Here is a 21,624-nt window from a genome sequence, read left to right on the forward strand (position 1 = left end):
AACCCGAGGACCAAAATCTGAACCCGAAACAATTATTTTTCTTTTTTCAATATTTCAAAATCTATATTTAAAAATACAAATTCAAACATAATATCCAATATATATATATATATATATATATATATATATATATATATATATATATATATATATATATATATATAATGTAAAATAAATATGGGTTCGAGTCAGGTTCTGGTTCAAGCCGGGTAGAATCAAAATTCATAATCGAATCCATGTCCCTCATGTTTTTATTTTTGATATCCATATCCGAAACCATATTTGTTTAGCATCGGATAAATACGCTCTATTCGGGTTCGAATTCGGATAAAACTTCAGGTATCCATACTCATTGACATCCCTAGTTCTAACATCTAATTTGCCCCAAAGGTCCAATTTTGGATGTCTAAAATTTTCACTCAATCATATCTTTATTAGTTTGTCATGCATTGAATTTTTACAATTAATAGGAAAGTTCGAGTGAAAAATTGTAATGAAAATCATTGAGATGATCTCAATGGTGTTTAAGGGAGTATTAGAGTCTTTTTTCACGCAAAAATGAATCTTAAGAAGCAAAATTTGCAAAACTACAGAATTACACTTAGTATCGGTACAAGATTGGAGTACTGATGCTTAGCTATGAGATGGCTGGGAGAGGTCTCGAATTTTGCAAAACATTTTTGAATGACAGTAGTGAAACTGAGTACCAGTACTGAGACGGACAAGTACCGGTATGCAGTACAGGGCAGTGAAATCTAATGTTCGGATTCTGCGAAACTGCTCAGGAATTTAGGAATACTTGAGTAGTGTACCGATACTGAAGCTTGCATGTTGGTACACAACTCTATGAACTGCAAGTTTTGGTTTGTTGTAAATTAGGGTTTGTATTAGGGGATTTTTCCAAATGGGAGATTTAGATGATCTAATTTGGTTAGAACTCTTCTTTTTGAGTTTCTTGAAGGTCTAAAGAGATCAAAAATCATCTCCAAGTAGGATTTGAGTTTGGGGGGGAGTATTATTGAAATAGGCTTGATCTCTCATTTGTCTAAATTTTTTTTTGCTCAAAAGTATGTATTAAAAGTAAAGAAAAGACTAAATATATTTGGTTTATATGAAATAAAATTTGAAAGGTATTGAAGATTTATAAACACTTGACCTAGAAAATAGAATTTTCAACTTCTCTACCATATATATTAGAAGAAAAATACATTTTATATGTATGTAGAGTACTATGTGAACTTTGGAACTTAGATGACATAATAATATCATTAAAACTAGGATGAAACCTAGGATGTGAAATATAGTAAGAACATCGACTTCTAGGCAAACTTGAACTAGAGAAAGAGTGCTTGTGAATGAACTTAGTAGATAACCCTAGAGGATATAGAAATTTAGGGTGTAAGCTAAAGATACAAGTTGTGACCTTTTGGAATTGTCATAATGGGAGATACCAAATTCCCTCAACTGCTAATGTCAAAATGGGGAATGCCGATTACTCCTGACTCTTTATACTGTACTTTGCGGATGTCTATTGCATTTAACCCCAAGTGCCTACCGATTAGAGGGATTCCGATTACCTTTGACTTTTTATGAGGTGTTTAGCAAAGAAGTTAAACCAAACCAAAAGTTCATAGAGATAAGAAATAAGGTGGGGCAATCATGCAGGCCGATGATATTAATATATCATTATGACATCTTGTTGTTTCAAATGAGGCATAATAGTTGTATTTTATTGTGTCTTATTGTAATATTAGTAGTTCCATTTATTATTATTATCCTACTAATGCCTTCTTTTAGAACGAGTGAGTGTAGAGCATTACTTTCGATAGTTGCACCCATTGAAAATTTATTTCAAATACTCACCCCATGGTTGCTGTTGATTTTAAGAGCCATCCTCCACCAGTGAGGCACGTGATTGGAGCAAGGGCATCGCGAATAAGCTAGATTGTCTATAGATTGGTCTAGCGAAAATAGCCTTTTTTGTTTAAGCAAAAAACATGTAGCATTTGGTTCGAGTGTTGTATACTCAAAAATATTGGAATGTACTAGTTCTAATTAAAAGTTTAATTATTCTGATGCTTTGCTGTATCCATATCTCTTATGTGTGGTATAGATTGGTATATATTTCTGCTTCGTGCGGGTGTGGAGAATCTTGCCCTTTCAGTGGGTTTGTTGCATGTGCCCGAGGGAGCCCATTCTCGGGACGTGACAGATAGGAGTGGTATTAGATCCTAAAGATATTTCTAGGTGGTTTTGGTGAGCCTTAAACCTTATAGGATGACTCTACTAACTTAGCAACATGAGTAAGCATGAATTTTGGCGAAAATGAATAATTAGATTTTATGGTGTTCCCAATGAAATGTTACGGACTGATCAAGGGAGATGTTTGCTTTCATTCTTTGGATAATCTCATTGGCAGTCGACAACATGATGTAGGTAATTGAGAAAGGGTGTCCCTCAAGGACTTTCATGATGTAGGTAATGAAAGAGGGTGTCCCTCAAGGACTTTCACTTAATAGGATTTTCTTTTTATATGATGCATTTAAGACTAAGCTAAAAGCTTTAGGCTAAGTTGTTGCTGATGTCGTTGTCTTGCAGGATAGCAATGGCACCACTGGGGCGACCCAAGATGAGGTCCACATCAACACAACCTGAGACACCTAAGCACTCTAACTCGAGTGGAGGTTGGGAGCTACAAGACCAAATAACTACGCTAATTGATGTGGTCAAGAGACAAACTAAAGCCTCCTTACACCAAGAGAAATAGATCAAGAAGCTCCATGAGTTCATCGCACAGCAATGGAAGCTCCGTAGATAAGTCAAGAACTGACTCCTCTACCACCTGTGCAGAATACCACTAAGGGTATCATGGTGGCAATTGCACTCGTCTTCACGTAGGTCACACCATTGGGAAAGACAAAGAAGGAGTCCCATAGGACCAATTCAGACGTCTCAACACCTGTCTCGACACACCCCGCACCTTTTATAGAGAGAAAGTAAAGAATGTGAGAGAGAGCAATGAAACTGGGGGGCAGCTTGGCTGTGAGAGGGGAATGTATAAAAATAGCACATTTGTAACTAAACCTCCCAAACATTACTATTGGCAACCAATATAAACTGAGAGTTCGCAGTGTTGTGTATTAATAAAGGGCATCAATACTGGTACACTCCTTAAGTGTATCAGTAACCGAGCAGTTCTGTAGAATCCAAGCATTGAAATTTGTTACTTTCTATTATGTACCAGTACAGCAAACTTTAGTTCTGATACTTTATTTTCAATACCGATACTCCATGTTTCATTACCGGTACTCCAGTGAGTTCCATGAAAATTGAAAGCTCTCCCAACCATCTCATAACCAAGTACCAATACTCTACTCTAGTGCCAGTACTAACAGTAATTCTGTCGTTTAGCAGATTTTGCTTTTCAAAGTCCATTTTCATGTCAAAAATACTTCAACACTCTCTAGACACAATTTAAATTATATAAATTGTATCAATTACTATTTTTCACTAGAACTTTGTCTATTTTTCACTATACGTCGCATTTGACGCATTATGCGAACTTTTTCCTCAGCTTTTCACAATATATCCAGGCCTAAAGTAGACTTCTCGTCAACTTCATTCTAATGTAATGGAGATCGGCATTTTTCTTCCATAGAATCCTTCATAAAGTGTCATCTTGATGCTCGATTGGAAACTAGTGTTATAAGGGAATTCGATCATTGGCAAATATTGGAGCCATCCGATTTCATAGTCAAGGACACATGCCAGCAACATATCTTTGAGAATTTGATTTGTTCTCTCCGACTAACCATCACTCTAAAGATGATACGTCATGCTGAAATCAATGCGTGTCGCGAGAGCCAGATGTAGAATCTTCCAAAATTGTAACACGAATTGGGAATCCCGATCCGAAACTACTAATGCCAGCATTTCAAGAGAGGTGCATAACTTCATCAATGTAGATCTGTGCCAACTTGTCACTCGACCAAATTGTGTGGATCGGTTGAAAATAAGTCGACTTGGTCAATTGATCTACAACCACCCGAATCGCATTGTCACTTATTTATGATCAGGGCAAGCCCGTAATGAAAGCCATAGAAATATTCTTGTAAGAAAGTGGATCCTCGTCGTATTAAACCACTTTTGGTCAAAATGACCAAAGCCTGGCGAGAAGAACGTTTGGACAAGGTCCATTTAACCGTGTTGGTATCCGAGGTTATAACGAGTGGCATTTAAACAATGTAAATGACTTAGATGACGAGTTGCATGATGAATATAGTATAGATGAAACACTTTGATGCAATGAACTTAGGGATAGGTGAATTCCCCTAGAAATGACAAGTTGCATGTGAACTTAGTGTAGATGGAACACTTAAACATGAAAATTAGAGATAGTTGAATTCCCGTATTGTTGATTAGCCCTAGATGGTAGGGTATTCTCAGTTGGCGAGGATTGGATCATACTCACATAGTCTGTATTTGCTTGAGGTGATCGCTCCACCCAAGTAGTGAGCTCTGGAGTCATCACATAATGGACTAACGTACTTGTCCAGCAGACGGTCTCGGGTTTGCGAGCGGGAGGGTCTCCTTACCTATGGGATTGCACTGTGAGTCGTGGGCGAACCTTTGGGTTAGCCGAGTGATTGGGTGAACATATGAATGGAATAATTTGTTGAACATAGTAGCATGATAGTTGACATTATTACTATAGATTTCATGCATTCATATTGATTGAGGCATAGTAGCATGATAGTAGGATTCATATTATACTTGCAGTTTAATTCCAATATCTATCTATCCATCTATCTATCTATCTACTTGCACCTACTTGGACCTAGTGGGGAGATCGGCGGAGTCGACGGCCGAACCCACTAGGAACTATATTTATATAGTTCTTACCCCACCTTGTTGCCGAGCTCGAGTGGACCGAGCAAGGATCGTGGTACGGGCATAGCGCCCTAAGTTAGCTAGTAGCTTTTCCTATTTTGCATTAGAGTACCCTCGTGTACATGGCTATTAGATGATGTATTTTGAAGAGCTAGCATGTATGACAAGGTGAAATTGTAAAACTCATGTATTCATTTTGGGAGATGTAAATGTAATAAAATATATAAATGTTGAATGGTTGTAATAGTTAGATCTATCTCTCTCTTGTTCACTTGTATGTGTACTTGTGATTCTTGCTCTTACTTGTATCGCACTTGAGGTGCTTCATGTATGTTGTATGTCATCCTAGGCGACAATAATGTACATGACCTTGTTGTTGAGCCTTGGGCGGACAGGGGAGGTGCTGTCCGTTCAGCGTCTGTTTGACGTGTCCCAACTGACCAAATTGGCGGTTGCGGGTCGTGACAATTCTCCTACTCCCAAATAGCATAGGAAAACTTTCCAGCTTACCTGCTAAAAGTTGATTCTTAGTTTTTACTTGTTAGCACACTAAACATTATGCCATATAGCACCCAACATCACCTTTCATTCCATGCCAACAATAATATTTTTTCAAATTCTTGTCCATTTTGGTGCCACTCCATCTGGATCCTGATCATACGAAATAAATAAATAGGGAATAGTGTACTTCTCTTATGATCTCTTGCTAGATCTTCGGGTCATAGTGTACACACAATCTACCCTAAAATTGCAAGACTCTATTAGGGTCCAAGCTAAACCCCTTTGCACACCAACTCTCCAAGTCGGATCACACCTTTTGGAGTTTCACATGTAATATTTGCTTTATTTTATCCTTTCCAATAATGTTGGTTGTACTCTAAGTGTCATGAGTTTCACCGAGGCATCAAGTGCAACAACTTCTAACTTGAACTATTGCATCTTCTTCTATAGCAACACTTGGTTTGTGATCGACATTGAGAGGTTCTCTATTGGCTTTCGACTTAGTGTATCCACCACCACATTTGCCTTTTGCGGGTCATGCAAGATGGTGATGTCATAATCCTTTAACAGTTCTAACCATTTGCACTACCTCATGTTCAATTCCTTCTAGATGAATAAGTATTTGAGACTCTTGTGGTGCTTATAGATCTCATAATGTTTACCATATAGATAGTATTACTATAACTTCAAGACAAAAATCATCACAACCAACTCTAGGTTATGGATAGGATAATTTTTTCATACATACGCCCCCAAGACCATTTTGTGATGTATCATTGCACATCATGAATACCTTCCCCGCCATAGGAAAAGCAAGAATTAAAGCCGATGTCAACTTGTCCTGCAACCATTGGAAGCTTTTATCATATTTCTCCCTTCAAATAAACTTGTCACTCTTATGAGTAGGGTGCGTAAGTGGTGTGGCGATTTTTGAAAATTCCTCCGCAAACTATTGGTAATGCCTCGTGAGACCAATAAAGCTTTGGACTTCACTAATACTTGTCGGTTAGAACCAATTTTGATTGTTTCCACCTTTTTGGGATCCATCGAAATCCCAAATTTGAAAATCACATGCCCCAAGAATGCAACTTTTCGGAGTCAAAATTAGCACTTTTTTAGTTTGGCAAATAGCTTACTCTCCCAGAAACTTCTAAGACTTTTCTTAGAAATTTTTCATCTTTTTCATCGCTTTGGAAGTAGACTAAAATGTTGTCAATAAAGACCACAACAAATTGGTCAAGGAAAAGCTTGAAGACGTGATTCATAAGATCCATAAAAGGGTACACTAGTCGGGTGGTTGTTAATGACTTAGGCGCATGCTCTGTGAATGTAAAATTCTCAATCGATGCCTACTTCTTATTCAGATGTTATTACGAAGTGTTTCTGACGCCCGAAAGTGGTTACGGGTGTTCGAAACCTGGGATTTTTGCTGAGGCATAGGTTTAATCTATTTGATTTGAGGGCTCATTCTATTCCTTAAATTCCTCTATAAATAGCTCTCCTGCGTCCGCATCTCACTCTTTTCACTCATCCACACTAGAAAACTCTAATGCTGCTTCTCTCTACATACATTTTCCTTCTTCTTCTCCTTCTTCATCCCTACAGGCTAGAGCAGAGACACCAGCAGCAGTAGTGAAAGTTTAACTAATTAGTTGTTAGAATGGAAGCTTCGAGCTATAAATTTGGAACTTGTTGGTGGATCATCTAAGAAGGAGAAGCTAGGATTTCACTTTTTTCAAGTAGATTACTAATTAGTTGAGCTGATTTTGAAGTTTAATTGAAATTTTGGAACATAATTGAGATTTCGTTAGATTTTTTTATTGCAGTGAATTTCCTATTTGGAGTTGGACTTTTAGTGATTTCTCAGCTTGATTTGGAGCTGAGAAGTGGGTGTGGGTGGTTGGTTCCTGTTACATCTGCCAAGTACAGTTAGGGATTAGGAGTTGAAGCAGGAGTCAAGTAATTGCATAACAGAGTAAATAAGAGGATCAGGTAGGGTCTTAGCTTTTCAATGTTGACATCCTAGACTCGGAGGCGAAGCGAGAGTCGAAAGCCCTTCGGTTGGAGCGAAAATCAGGCGAGAAGGCGTGAGAGGGGAAGGTTGGTGGAGCAATGGAGATCTGGACCTTGGGCGTACCGACAGGGAGACTAGGATCATCCGACAGCTTGACAACTTGTAGGCGGGTCGGATGGTCCGAGTCTCGGGTCGGAATGAAATAGCGAACCCAGGGCCCGCAGGGTTGCGGATAGTGCGAAGAAAAGTGGATCCGGCACCACTTACCCGAAGCATGCATTCTTGGGCCGGGGACCCAATCAGCGCCCAATTAGCACCACAATTGTCGCAGATATGGAGGCCCATTGGCTTGAACTCACAGCCTCTTTTAGGAATTAGATATTTGTTTTCTAGGGGAAAATAAAAGGCAGATTGTAACTCTAAAAACAAGTAATGAGAATTTATGATAATTTCTTCTCCATCTCGTATCTCTACTCTCAACCCTAATTCTCTCTTCTTCTCTTCTTCTTCTTCTTCTTTTCTTATCATCTCTCTCTCTTATCCTCTCTATTCTCTTTTCCTTACATTAAATTATTGTGTTGCATTCCTGATTTATTGTGAGCGGCCATAATTGGAACCCATCATCCCCAACGCCGTCCGCGTTTCAGCGAAGTATCATCATCAACGGGTTGCGTTGAGTCAGGTATGTAACAGTTCCTATCCCAGTATAGGTATGAGTTATTTTTTTTATTGAACCCAAATTTTGTTAACCGAAGTGCAATTTTAGTAAATTTTAGATTTCGGTTGTTCTAGCGGTGAATTTACTAGTTTGTGGGGGTGGTGAGGATTGGATTTCTCCTAGTGTAGATGTATTCTCCTTCTTGAGAGCTGAAATTGCTTTAGTTTAGCTAGATAGTGAGGTAGGTTGAGCTAATTTTGAGATAATCCAATTTTTGATTAGCCGAATTGCAAATTGGTAATGTTCTTGGATTTCAGCTATCATGATAGATCTTTGGCTAGTTTTTAAGGTTGTCGAAATCCGTTGCTAGATTCCTAAGCTATGAAGAGGTCTTCTTCTTCACTACTGGAGCAAAGATGGGTTTAGTTCATCGAATACATCGAACTCCTCATTTATGTTGTATATGCCATTTACACCAAATTGACATTCTCTGAACCTAGAGATAAGTTGTTTATATTTGAGTAGACATAAAATTCCTATTAATTTTGTCATAGTAGTACATTACTACATTCTTGTAATTCCAATTAGTCGTCATTTGGCTGAATTGAAACAACAATTACATTACCTCTATATATATGTAAATCTGAATATTATATAGTGGGCACAGTGCATCAGATGGACTTCTCTATAGTGTCTGGGTTTAGGCAGGGTGTGTTATGGGTAGTGTCGTTATGCTCTTGTGCCTGGACATTAAAGCAACATCTGTCACACCCCAATAATCCCACATCGAATAGGAATGGACATATGATTGGGTATATAAGAGGCTTAGACACTAATAATAATAATTGAGCTTAAGCATTTTGGGCTGGTGGTTGGCCCAACGAGTTATTATTGCTAGTGGGTTAGGTCATTACATTTGGTATCAGAGCCAATCAGCAGTCGAAAATGTGTGGCGAGTCTCGGCTGAGCCAAGGTCTGAAAGACAAGGTGATAGGCTATGTCGGAGTCTATATGGCAAAGTGACCGGCTATGCCAGGGTCTGGATGACAAGGCTAGCGAGACGAGTCTCATATCGCTTGGTGATTTTGGGCTGTGTGTGTGATTAGACCGACGAGGACGTCAAGGCCTTAACGGGGGGAGTCTATCACACCCCAATAATCCCTCATCGGATAGGAATGGGGATGTAGTTGGGTATATAAGAGACTTAGACACTAGTAATAAGAACTGAACTTAAGCATTTTGGGCTGGTGGTTAGGCCCAACGAGTTATTGTTGCTAGTGGGCTGGGTCGTTACAACATTGGATTATAGACATTCTATGATTCTTGCTAGTCATGGGTCTATATGCATGGTTGCACCGGACATTACTGTTGCATTAGATTGTATCGAGGTTGTCATTATTTTGATCCTTGAGCGGATCGCTCTCCTTGAGTGCCACTCTGAAAATTGGCGAGTTGATTTAGTAGATAGATGTTATTTTGTTTCACACCAACGACTCATCGGATTTTTGGTAGGGATCAAAAGTAAGGCTCACGTGAGTTTGACTGGACCTTTGGCCTAGTCGATTGATTGAATATATTTCAGCAGTATTGTAGCTAGTTGATGCATAGCATTCATGATGCATTCATTTCTATAGATATAGTTTAGAGGTATGGTAGTGGTAGACTCATTCCTGCAGTTATTTACATACTCCGCTTTCATTCTACAGCATTACTTATGCCTCTGTTAGATCTACTAAGTAGGTCGTTGTCGTCGATGGTGCTACATACTGAGGGCTACTCGTTTAGTAGTTCTCACGCCCTCTATTGTTGATCTTTTATCTATTGCTGTTGGTTTTTATTGAGGTAAGAGAATTGCTGGATAGATAACATTTCCTATCAGGCTGCCTATGCTAGCAGTGAACCCGATGGACTTTAGTGTTTGGGATACATAATGTACATATGTGATGTACTTATTTTTCAGTATTGGGAGGTGGATTTTGTATCTATTTTGAATTTGTGGATATATGTACAGTATGTTTTCATTTATCTATTAGTTTTTTCCTACTCTGCTATCTATTTTGGATTTGCAAAAGTATGTACAGTATGTTTTATCCATGTATTAGTTTTATCCTGCTCTGGTATCTATGGATTTTGTATTTATTTTGGATTTGTGGATGTATGTATAGTATGTTTTCATCTGTTATATTATGTTTTTTTTCGGCTCTGGTATCTATTTTGGATTTGTGGATATATGTGTTGGAAAATCTTTCTGATCTTTTATTAAAACATTCTTTAAAATAATTCGAAAGTTTAATTTTGGTTTTAGAAAAGATTCGAGGAAGAAAATAAATAATAAATACTGTAAAGAAAAGGATTAGAAAAGGCCTGTGGATCGAGGGGTGCATAGCACTGTCCTAGAAGCAAAATTGCCCCTCCACGTACGAGGCTTCCCGGCAACTACTTCCAGCGATATAATGACCACATTCCACCCCCTCGGCATGCTTTCAAGGTGGCGCAAGACGAACCCAACAAGCTTCAGATCCAGCAAAGAAAGCTCGCGAAAATCGGCGCAAAAGATCAATGGCGTGGTAGGGTTTAGCTATTAGGTATGCTCGGGTTCTTGGTTGAACTCACGCAACCTTCTCCAATGTATATAACCAAGATAAGAATCTTACTTCAACGCATTAATTCCGTGTAGAACAAGATAAGCCTAAGATTATACGAGATACGGATTATGATTAGAATTAGGATTAAAATAAAGTAAAATAAACCGGGTGTATAGACCGCGCGCGCTATCGCCCGCCCGTCCCAGCCCTGCTCTGCTAGTGCTCGTGCCATGTGTGTGTTTAAACGAGAGCATAACTCTCATTTTCTCTCAAGCAACTAGCTTGAGAATAAAGGGATATATAAATACCAACAACACCCTTTTAGTTTTTAATGTGGGACTAAACCTCACATATGAATACTTTAGTTAGGCTCCAAAGCATGATCCATTAATTATTGGGCTGCCCAAGAAGCTAACAAGTTTTAAATCACAAAAATGCAATAAAATCCAACAATATGTACCGTATGTTTTATCTATGTATTATTATTTTTTCCTCTTTGGTATCTATGGATTTTGTATCTAATATGGATTGGTGGATATATGTACAGTTTGTTTTTATATATATGTTAGTTTTTTTTTTCCTACATTGATATTTATGGTTGCAGATTTTGATGCTTCGTCTGCGCGGGACCTCCCATATACACGACAGATCTTTTGGCGAGTCCGAATTCCGCTACAATCTAGGGCGTGACAAAAGCGGCACCGTTTCCTCTACCTCCAGCAAGCCGCCCCATCTACAGCTACTTTCCGCACACTACCTTTAGCTCTCCACTACTACCGCCAAGGACGAAGAAGCAGTGGTGAAGGTAGTCGATGCTGAGGTGTATCGTGAGCACTGCAAATTTATGGCACACCGCTATGCACACTGCCCACCCCACGAGCTCGTCCCTTGTTGCCGAAGTGAACAACTCTGCCAACTCTTCTTCATGCTAAAAGCAAGAAGACTCTTCAGAAGCGACGACTATTTGGATTTCTTTTTCTTTTTCCTTTTGTTTCTATTGTTGCTGATTTGCTTGGAAGGGGACTTGGCAGGCAAGGGCAAAAATAAGAAGAAAAGAAAGGACAGGATTAACTGAGGCTTTGCTTGCCGCGTCCAACTGCTATTTACCATGCTGCAACGTCTTCTTTTTTCTTTTCTTAAAGCTTGTTCTTTTACTTATTCTTCTATTTCATTTTTTTTTACTTTATTAAAAAAATATTAAACAATTTAAAAATACATTTAACATTTGACAAAATATTGCATATGTCACGCCCCGAGTCCGCTACCAATTTGGCACGGCTCGAGCGCGTCGAACAGACGCCAAACGGACAGCACCTCCCCTGTCTGCCCAAGGCTCACGACTTTATCATGTACAAGAATTTGCCCAGGATAAATAAATTCGTACATACACGATCAACATGGCACAACAGTGCCAACAACAAAGAGCAAGAATCACGAATAAACAACAAGTGAAATAAAGAGAGTTTTACTAGCCATTACATAATATTCCTTTACGTTTACATTTTTCTCCAAAATGAATACATGTCTACTAGTACCATCAAAATACATAGCTCTCCAAATCCTCACCTACATGAATCTCTCTCAAATACATAGGTGTGCTAATGCAAAGGAAAGCTACTACATACTACTGCTCGGGCGCGATGCCCTTACCGCGGTCCTCGCCCGGCGAACTGGTACTAGGCCCTGGAACAAAGTGGGGTGAGAACTATTGTCCATAGTTTCCAGTGGGTTCGGCCGCCGACTCCGCCGATCTCCCCACTAGGTCCGAGTGGGCAAAAGCAGGTAGATAGATAAATAGATATCAAAGTTGTAAATGACATAATAGGAAAACTATGCTACTATGCCCAAAGTCCTGTATCATGCATGCATGTATCATATAGTGAAATGTCAACTACTATGCTACCATGTCCAACCATAATGTCCAATAAGCCATGTTCAATTAACAATACTATACTCTTGTTCAATCAATCCTTGGCGATCCACTTGGGTTCGCCAACGACTCACCTCAAACCTCGTATGGTAAGGAGACGCACCTCGCTCTCAAACCTGGGGCCGTCTACAGGACATCAACTCGTCCCTCTCGCACCAAACTCCGGAGTGCACGAAGACTCGGGTGGAGCAACTACCACAAGTATAAACAGACTGTGAGTATGATCAACCCTCTCGCCTCGAGGGTTACCCTAACCTTTAGGGTTACAAAACATTTGGGAATCCACCTATCCCTATGTCCAAATACTATGTTTGGCCACATCATGTGTTTATACAACAAGTCATTTTCTAGGGAATCCACCTATCCCTAAGCTCACATGTCTCTAGTGTTATTTACACTAAGTCATATACCATTCATCATATCTTTGCATTCATCGAGTTCATCTCTTTTCCTCAGCACTATAGGATTCAAATGTCAAGACCCAATCCTCATCTAGCCATAATCATGCACTTGTACTCATACATTGATATCATTAGCAAGCATAAGGAATGGAAATTACAATGCAATCCTACAATGCAAAATGCAAGAGATGCAAATCATAAATGCTAAGACATAGAAAGGAGCCCGGTTGCTTCGGGATGACACCACCCACCTTTTGATGATGTGGAGGGTTCGGAAATGCTATTCGGTGTGCTTTACGATGAGGTCTCCACCACCTAGGTAGAAACGAAGCTCATTCAATATTGTTTTGTCAATATCTTTTTATCTGCTCGACGAATTGTAATTCCGACTTCGCCAACGCATTTAGACACCCACCAATTAGGTTGAGATGCCCTCAAATAAGATCAAAACCCTCTAACAAGAAAAGCCCCAATTTGGAGCCCTAGGGTTTACATCATGCAAAAGCACCATGAAACCCTAACCTCTAGCTCTAATCCACCATTAATGGTGCTAGAGGTCCATTTGACCTCATCTCAAAAGCCAAAAACCCAAAACCCTAGGCTATACCATGTTAGGGTTTAGAGCTTACCTCTAGTGCTAGCTCCAAAGGAAAGAGGAGAGGGAGATGGAGGTGTCCAAGGCCTTCTCTTTAATCTCCTTCTTCTTCTCCACCTTTTCCTCCCTCTTCTTATTCCTCTTCTTCTTCTCCTCCTACTTTGCTTCAAGAGAGGGAGAGAGAGAAAGGGCTTAGAGAGAGAGAGAGAGAGGGGTGTTTGGGAGTAAATGAGAGAGAGAGAGAGAACCTTTCTCTCTGATACTCTCATCTAATGTAACAAGTGCAGCTAAGCCTCTCCACTTTGCCTCTCTCAACCTGCCCTATCTGGGCACTTTTCGCGCGGAGGGACCGATCCTCCCTGTCTAGGCACTTTTCGCTTGGAGGGACCGGTCCCGGAGAGCCTTCAGCCAGATTACGCGTACGGGAACCGGTCCTTCTGGCCTGGGGATCGGTTGCATCACACGTCCGCCGCAACCCCCAGCTACGGGAACCGGTCCCTCCCGCCAGGGACCGGTCCCTGAGAGCAGAATCTGCTAACTGCAGATTTTGCACTATTGCTCTCGTGGACTCAACTCTGATACACTTTTTGGGTTTCGTACCACTCCGGCTTTTTCGAAGCCAACGTATACGACAAGTAGTCGATCCTGGACGAAGTCCAACTCTCGGATTTCGAGAATTCACTTCTTTACAGCATAAGTAGAAAAAAATATTACATTATTTGATAAGTACTATACTGTATAAAACTAGTGTAGTTGTAAGGCACTGGACCTTTGCAAATTGCGAGGTTCGAGTGATTGGTTGTATTCTGAGTCTTTCCAGACTTTCTGGTGGGTCGTTGACAGTGTTCCGACCTATGGCTCGTATCCCGAGGATTGACGTTTGAAGCCTAGCGCCAAAATCCGAAAAGTCGGATTTTTGGTCAGCTCTCGGGTAGCTTTCAGCAGGCTGTACCGGTACAGGGTTGATGGCTGTACCGGTACAGGGTTGATGGTTGTACCGGTACAGGGTTCGTNATCCCTCGGGGGAAAACCGGTCCCCGCGCGCGTAGACAGCAAGGAGTGCTCTCGGGGACAGGTGTAACACACTGGACCTTTGCAAATTGCGAGGTTCGAGTGATTGGATGTGTTCTGAGTTTTTTCAGACTTTCTGGTGGGTCGTTGACAGTGTTCCGACCTATGGTTTGAATCCCGAGGAGTGAGGTTTAAAGCTTAGCACTAAAACCCGAAAAGTCAGATTTTTGGTCAGCTCTCGGGTAGCCTTCAGCAGGCCGTGTACCGGTACAGGGTTGATGGCTGTACCGATATAGGGTTGATGGTTGTATCAGTACGGGCTCGTGTACTGGTACACAGACCGCTTCCCAGCCAACCCGAGGTTCGGGTTTGTCGTTTTTGTGGGAGATGTACCGGTACGCGGGGCATTGTACCGGTACACAGTGGCAGATTTTGAGCAGTTTAAACTGCAGGGGTGTTTTTGCAATTGTGACTTTCAATAACACCACCCACGCCCCTTTACTGCTTCCTTGAGCTTGAGATCAGAGGAAACAAAGTGAGGAGCCCCTCCATTCCCTCATTTTGATTTTCCTTGGATATTTTGGAGATTTTTGAGGATTAATTACCTCATTTTGTCCCTTTTTGCTTCTTGGTGGTATTTCCATCCTTGGGGAGGTCTTGGAGCTTGGCTTGAAGCTTGTTGGGGGAAGGAACTTCAACCCTAGCTCACTTGCAAGCTTGGTTTGGATCTCTAGAGAGGTTAGCAACATGATTCTAGCTTTTGATTCATGATTTATTGGATTTCTTGAGATGAAACCCTAGAATGGAAAATCTAGGATTTATTTCGGGCTTTTTGATTTAGGACTTTTTGAGCTAATCTAATTAGATTAGAACCTTGGTTTAGGTTGCTTTGGGAGAGATCTAGCTTCCATTTGAGCTTTGGGAAGGGATTTCTACACTATAGGTGAGATTTTGGCCATTTTGCTTGGTAGGTTAATGATTGAGCTAGAAGTTGTTCGTTTACTTCTTGTAGCTCACTTTTTGATGCTTCTAGGGTGCTAGGAGTTTAGTGGACATCTTCGTTGGAGCAAACAAAGGGTTGCGCGAAGTTCGGTGGGTTTGACCTAGCCTAGCATATGAGAAATTCTCATATCCGATATTTTACGCTTCGTAAAGTAGAAATTCATGCATTTCCATGANTTGTGGACAACTCCGTTCGGCGAAACGAAGGGTTTCGAGACGGTTCGGTGGGTTTGACCTAGCCTAGCATATGAGAAATTCTCATATCCGATGTTTTATACTTTGTAAAGTAGAAATTCATGCATTTCCATGATAAATGTATTTATTATGAATTTTAGAATGCTTAAAATGCCTATGTTACATATATTGTATTTTTGGACCCCTAAAAACTAGGGAACTTGCATATGAGGCTTATGTGTGCATTAGCATTCTTATGGTAGACTTGGGTTCCTGTTTATATAGTATAATTGATCTATGTAAAGTGCCATTGGACTTAAACCCTAGTTAGACATGAAATTATTATAATGCCATAAAGGGGCATTAGACTAGATTGACATGTGAAATTGTTAGCTAATGTCATAAAGCGGCATTGAGCTCGGGTTATGTGTGAACCTAGTGGATAGAGCCATAGAGAGAATTAGAACATGCTTGTACATCAAAATGTCTAAGTGTCATAAAGAGGCACTAAACTTAGTAAATATTGGAACTTCACATCGTGACCTAGAGCTAGATCATTGAGATGCTAGTGACTATTACCATGTTAGAGTCATGATGATTGGGTACTTGAGACGATGATTACGCTTGTTTGTCATTTGTGCTCATTCGCACATACTTGTGAGGGTCGCTCCCTACAAGCCGGCACTCATTCCTTAAGTGGGAATGCTGGAGCTACCACCGACACTTAGGTGGCACAAGCTGGACTACACTATATAGGTCCTAGAACATATTGGAAACAATGACATTGAACCGGAAAATGACTATCACTACTAGATAGGCTTAGTAGTTTGATTACCTTGATATGCTTATAGCATAGTGTTGGGACTTGTAGTATACATGATAGCCTTATTTATTGCATCATAGTATACTTTGCTGCCATGATAGAGCATATTCATCATACCTTGATATAATGGATCATGAGACCTACTTGCTCGTTATGTTGGGACATATTAGTCATGCTTGGACATACTTTATTTTGATAAAATAGATGTACAACACATTTGACATCATGTTTATTTGCGACATAGTAGTTCAGCATTTTAATCATACTTCCATAAATGCAATTCATTTATTATTATTGTTGCTTTTTGGACTTACCCTTTTCTTTTGGGGCCTAATGGTGCATTGAGCTGAGGTCAGTAATTGCCCACTGGGAACTATAAATTATAGTTCTCACGCCCTCTTTTTCTTGATGTTTTTTCAAAGCCTTCGACACCGGTGGAAGCACGGGATCGCGGCAAGGGAGTCGCGTAGCTAGTTAGCTGGAAGCTACTTGTGAGCTTAGGTGGTTTACTCTTTCCTTTTTTTTGAATTAGAGAGAGAGAGAGATTTTGAGTACCATGTATAGAGAGACCACCTATATACTCTTTATGTCTAGTTTTTGTATTTGGGATTTCCTTTGTACTACTCTATGGCTTTATTAGTGGATTTCAGTTTTATACTTACCCCTCTATGTAGAACTTAGTTATTTTCTTTGCTCTGATATCGTTAGATTCTTTTGTTCTCTTTCTTTATTTCCGCTGTAGTTGTAGACGCCTTATATGTGTAGACATATGGCGGGTTTGGGCGCGCTACCGGGAGGGCCTCTGCCGGTCCCGGGGCGTGACAGTAGTAACCCCCGCGATGCGGCCGGCAAAATACAAAGCAAACCGAAGATGTTAAGTAAAAACTGCGAAAAATGTTTAGATAGTAATATACTTATCCACCATTATTTGGTAATATAAAACAGACTTCTAGATATTATAAGACTAAAACTCGGATCAAAACCTAAAGGGCAAGACCTTGAAATATGAAAATTCATATTGACAACAATCACGATGATATATACCTATATTCAATTTAAAAGGATAGTGCGGACACATGAATTACTTAAACAAAATCATGAAAATCTAAATAAAATAAGACATGTATAAAAAAAAAACCTGTAAGTAAAAGAATCACCAGCAGAGGAATCATAGGTGAAAAATTAACATAAACAAACCTAAAATGTAGCAGAAGAATTACCAGCAAATGTAAACTCAAAGTTCATAATAAAATATTAAAGGAAAAGAAAGAAAACGCATAACTGGTAACAACAGCAGAATAACAAAAATAGTAGAAGGATCTAAATAGATTAATTTGTGCAACATAGTAAATTTCCACAAAGAGCAAAAAGGTATTTTATGGCAATTCCTTATTTAAATAAGTTTATATGAGTAACTATACAAACAACACATGTTCGTATCACAATATTAGTCCCCACAACAAAAAAGAAGAAAACAATAAAACAAACAAACAAACTTGACTTCAAACCCCAAACCCAAAATAACAAAGACAGAGGACTTAGTCCTAATTCCGGTAATAGCCAGGAGGTGCATTGGGATCTTTATCACTTTCTTCAGCGGACTTATCAGTTGTTATGCCACCTTCAGTCTCCAGCACACGTTTTTCAATCATTGTTCCATGTTCCCCTACAAACACCGATGGTTCTGCATCCATCGAATCAACATTGGGTTGATTTAATAAGATGGAACACTTATCAAGGTGTTTCTTAACTTCATTCCAATCAGCAAGCATACTTTCTTTTTCATCCACTAAAGAATTGTAGAACCTCTTAAGGACACCATGCTCCATCTTAAGCATCTCATATTCATTTCGAAGATCTCTGTATTCCTGTTAAACACATTCATATAAGTTCTTATAATATTTTTTTTCTTCAAAATTAGCATCCCTAATCTCGAAAGAGAGCTTGTTGCTTAGCTTCCCGACAGCAACTCGAGCTACATCCTCTTTAGAATGGTTCGCATTTGTAGACGGCGAACCCCAACATGTAATGATCTCCATAAAGCGACTACACCTGGGAACTTCTACATCCACATACGAACAAAAGCGGTCATCGGCACCTAAAGTGATTCCATACCTTGGAGGAGAAAGCAAAAATTTCACACAGATACTATGCAATAGCCGGCGATAGTTGATGTCAACAGTAATAGGCGATGCCATTGCTACAATAGAACACCTAGTGACAACATAGGAGGAACAATCGTAGGTTGATATCTAAGAGAAAAATTACATGTTTGTACACTAATATGCTTTGTTTTTTCTCTTTCAATGATCAATAGAAGAACCATTATATTTGTGTATGTCATTTCATATAGTTTTCATATTCGGTTCAATAATAAATGTTCACAACATATCAATTTCAGATTTCCACTGTATTTTCATTTTTTATATAACAAAAATATACACATAGTGAGTAATTCAAATTAACTACTTATATTTAAAATTAATCTGTTCAGGAGTGCCTACCATTTCAAAGTCGAACGATCCCAAGAGGCAAGAAAACAACATCCACTGCACAGGGCAAAAAAACAAAGCAAATGCTAAAAAAATTGATGCGTGAAGTTGAATAAATAAACTGCAATAATGTAAAACGAGCGGAAGAATATTAATCGAAGGGGAAAACCAGTGGATGCAGATGAATTAGAGCCACCTGTGCGGCGAGCAACGTCGAATGTCCTCTTAGAGGAGCAGATTATTGCGATAGCATAGGGGGAATGATGGACGACTGATTATATAGGCTCTAACAGGCAAGGGAAATAGAACGAAACAACCCTTCGTAAGCAACAGGAAAACAAAATCGAGGCGGTGAAGGAAGTAGAAGTGGTTATGAACCAAACCTATTTTTTCGTCAGTAGGGGGAGCAATCGACAGGATCAAAGCGGCGAAGCGATTAATAGACGGGATCGAAGCAACAGGGAAACAAAATCGAGATGACGAAGGAAGAACAAGCAATCAAGAACCAGATCCAATTTTTGGGCAATAGGGGTGAGCAATCGACAGGATCGAAGCGGCGGAGGGAGTAATAGATGGGATCGAAGCGGCGGGGTTAGGAATAGAGGGGATCGAAGCGGCGACGGGGTTGATGCGGCGTCAACAAAAGGCTTTAATGAAACTCCGGAGAGGGCAGCATACGATAGAAGTGACACCAATGGAAACTAGTCGGTCCATAGAAAAAAGAACCGGTTCAAAAAAATAGAAACGAAGAACCGGTTCATTAAAGGAATAGGAAAAACTGATAGACCGATTCAATTAAAAATTGATAAAATAGATGAAACACCAACAAATGTGTCCCATATTCAAGCAAAATATGCTGAATCGGTTCAAGCATGAAAAGAACAACAAATAGAACCAAGTTGGTTCAAGGATAAAAAAAAGAACCGGTTCAATAAAAAAGAAATAAAAACCGGTTCAAAGTTTAAAAAGGAACTGGTTCAATAAAGCATTAAGAAACACTGGTTCCCATTTAAACCGGTTCAGAGATAAAAAGAGGAATCGAATAAAAGAGTAACTAATCTAATGTACGAAATACCGATTCCCACTTTTAAGCAAATAATATAGGTGAAATAATGAACCGATCTGAGTCAATTATGAGAAGAGGAGCCGGTCCATGAATCAAAAGAGGAACTGGTTCAAGAAAAAAACACTAACAGATGGAACCCACGACGGGTCCCACATCTACCAAAATACCGATTCCCACTCTTAAGCAAATATAATATAGGTGAAATAATAAACCGAGCCAGGTCAATTATGAGAAGAGAAGCCAGTCTATGGATCAAAAAAGAAACAAGTTCAAGAGAAAACACAAGCAGATGAGACCCACGACAGGTCCCACATAATTAAGGCTCATATGACATGTGGATAGCTAATATAGGAATTAATAGAGGTTAATAGATAGTATAAAATATTAGAAAATAGTGCCACATGATTTAAAATGGTAGGCTATCTGATTGTATGTCACACAAATCTATAGTATGTTGTACCATTTAATAATAAATTGTACTATGTAATCGTATGTTTCAAATAGTTCTAATTAATCACATTACCAAAGGAAAACCGAATCCATCCTAAATTTCCAATAAAATAAAAGGCTCCTACTAGCAGCAAATTATAAGATAGCACTGTCACGCCCCGGGACCCAGCGAAAGCCCGTCCGGTGCGTGTCCAGACCCGCCATATGTCTACAACATATAAGGCGTCTACAACAATGTAATAATAAAAGCAATAATGAACAAACAACTAGGGATATCAGAGCATGAATATAACAACTAGATTCTAATGACAAGCAGAATATCAAAGAGCTAATCCACTAAAGTAAAGCATAAAGTAGTACATTAATAGGATCCAACTATAAGTGTTGGGTATACAAAAATAGTGGTCTCTACACATGGAGACAAAAACACTTACTCTCTACAATATATACAAAAATAGAGAGACGAACCACCTAATGAAAATACTCCTCGCTATCTAGCTAGATGCGATCCCTTTTCCACGATCCCGAGCCTCTCCCGGTGCGGATGGCTCTGAAATAAAAATAACAAACAGAGGGTGTGAGAACTATTAGTCAATAGTTCCCAGTGGGCAAACCGCTGATCTCAGCGAAATACACCACTAGGCGATGAAGGCATAAGTAGCAAGTTCTAACATTTAAAAGAAATGAACAAATGAATAAAACTTGCTAAACTACTATGCCTCTACTTAGCATGAATCTACACAAGTATAATTGCTATTCTAACATGAATGAGCATACACATATATAAGTAGCATGATGTCCACAATGCGACTAGTAGAATGTCAACATTACAAATAGTCTAATGTCCATTTTGCATTTTAGTTCAACATTGTTCCAAATCATATAGGACCTACATAAGGTAGTCCGACTTGCGCCGTGCCTAATGGACCCGTGGTAGCCAACATTCCCACCCTAAGAATGAGCCTCCCCCACGGCATCCCATTTCGGCACCCAATACCGCATAGGCGAGCATATATCGCGATGGCTATCTCC

At 39.6% G+C, this 21,624-nt stretch overlaps 1 long non-coding RNA gene across 3 annotated transcripts; it reads right to left on the reverse strand.

The window, feature by feature from the left end:
* Positions 17,910-19,733, reverse strand: LOC109711940. 3 transcript variants are annotated; one of them, XR_002216723.1, is made up of 4 exons: positions 19,460-19,733; positions 19,273-19,362; positions 19,089-19,133; positions 17,910-18,798 (listed from the first exon to the last, which is right to left on the reverse strand). It is a non-coding gene; the product is annotated as an uncharacterized LOC109711940 (long non-coding RNA). The 3 variants fall into 3 exon arrangements; XR_002216722.1 differs by having other exon boundaries at positions 19,273-19,733; XR_002216724.1 differs by having other exon boundaries at positions 19,246-19,733.

This window comes from Ananas comosus, linkage group 6 (genome assembly GCF_001540865.1).
Source record: "Ananas comosus cultivar F153 linkage group 6, ASM154086v1, whole genome shotgun sequence".
NCBI classification, from domain to species: domain Eukaryota; kingdom Viridiplantae; phylum Streptophyta; class Magnoliopsida; order Poales; family Bromeliaceae; genus Ananas; species Ananas comosus.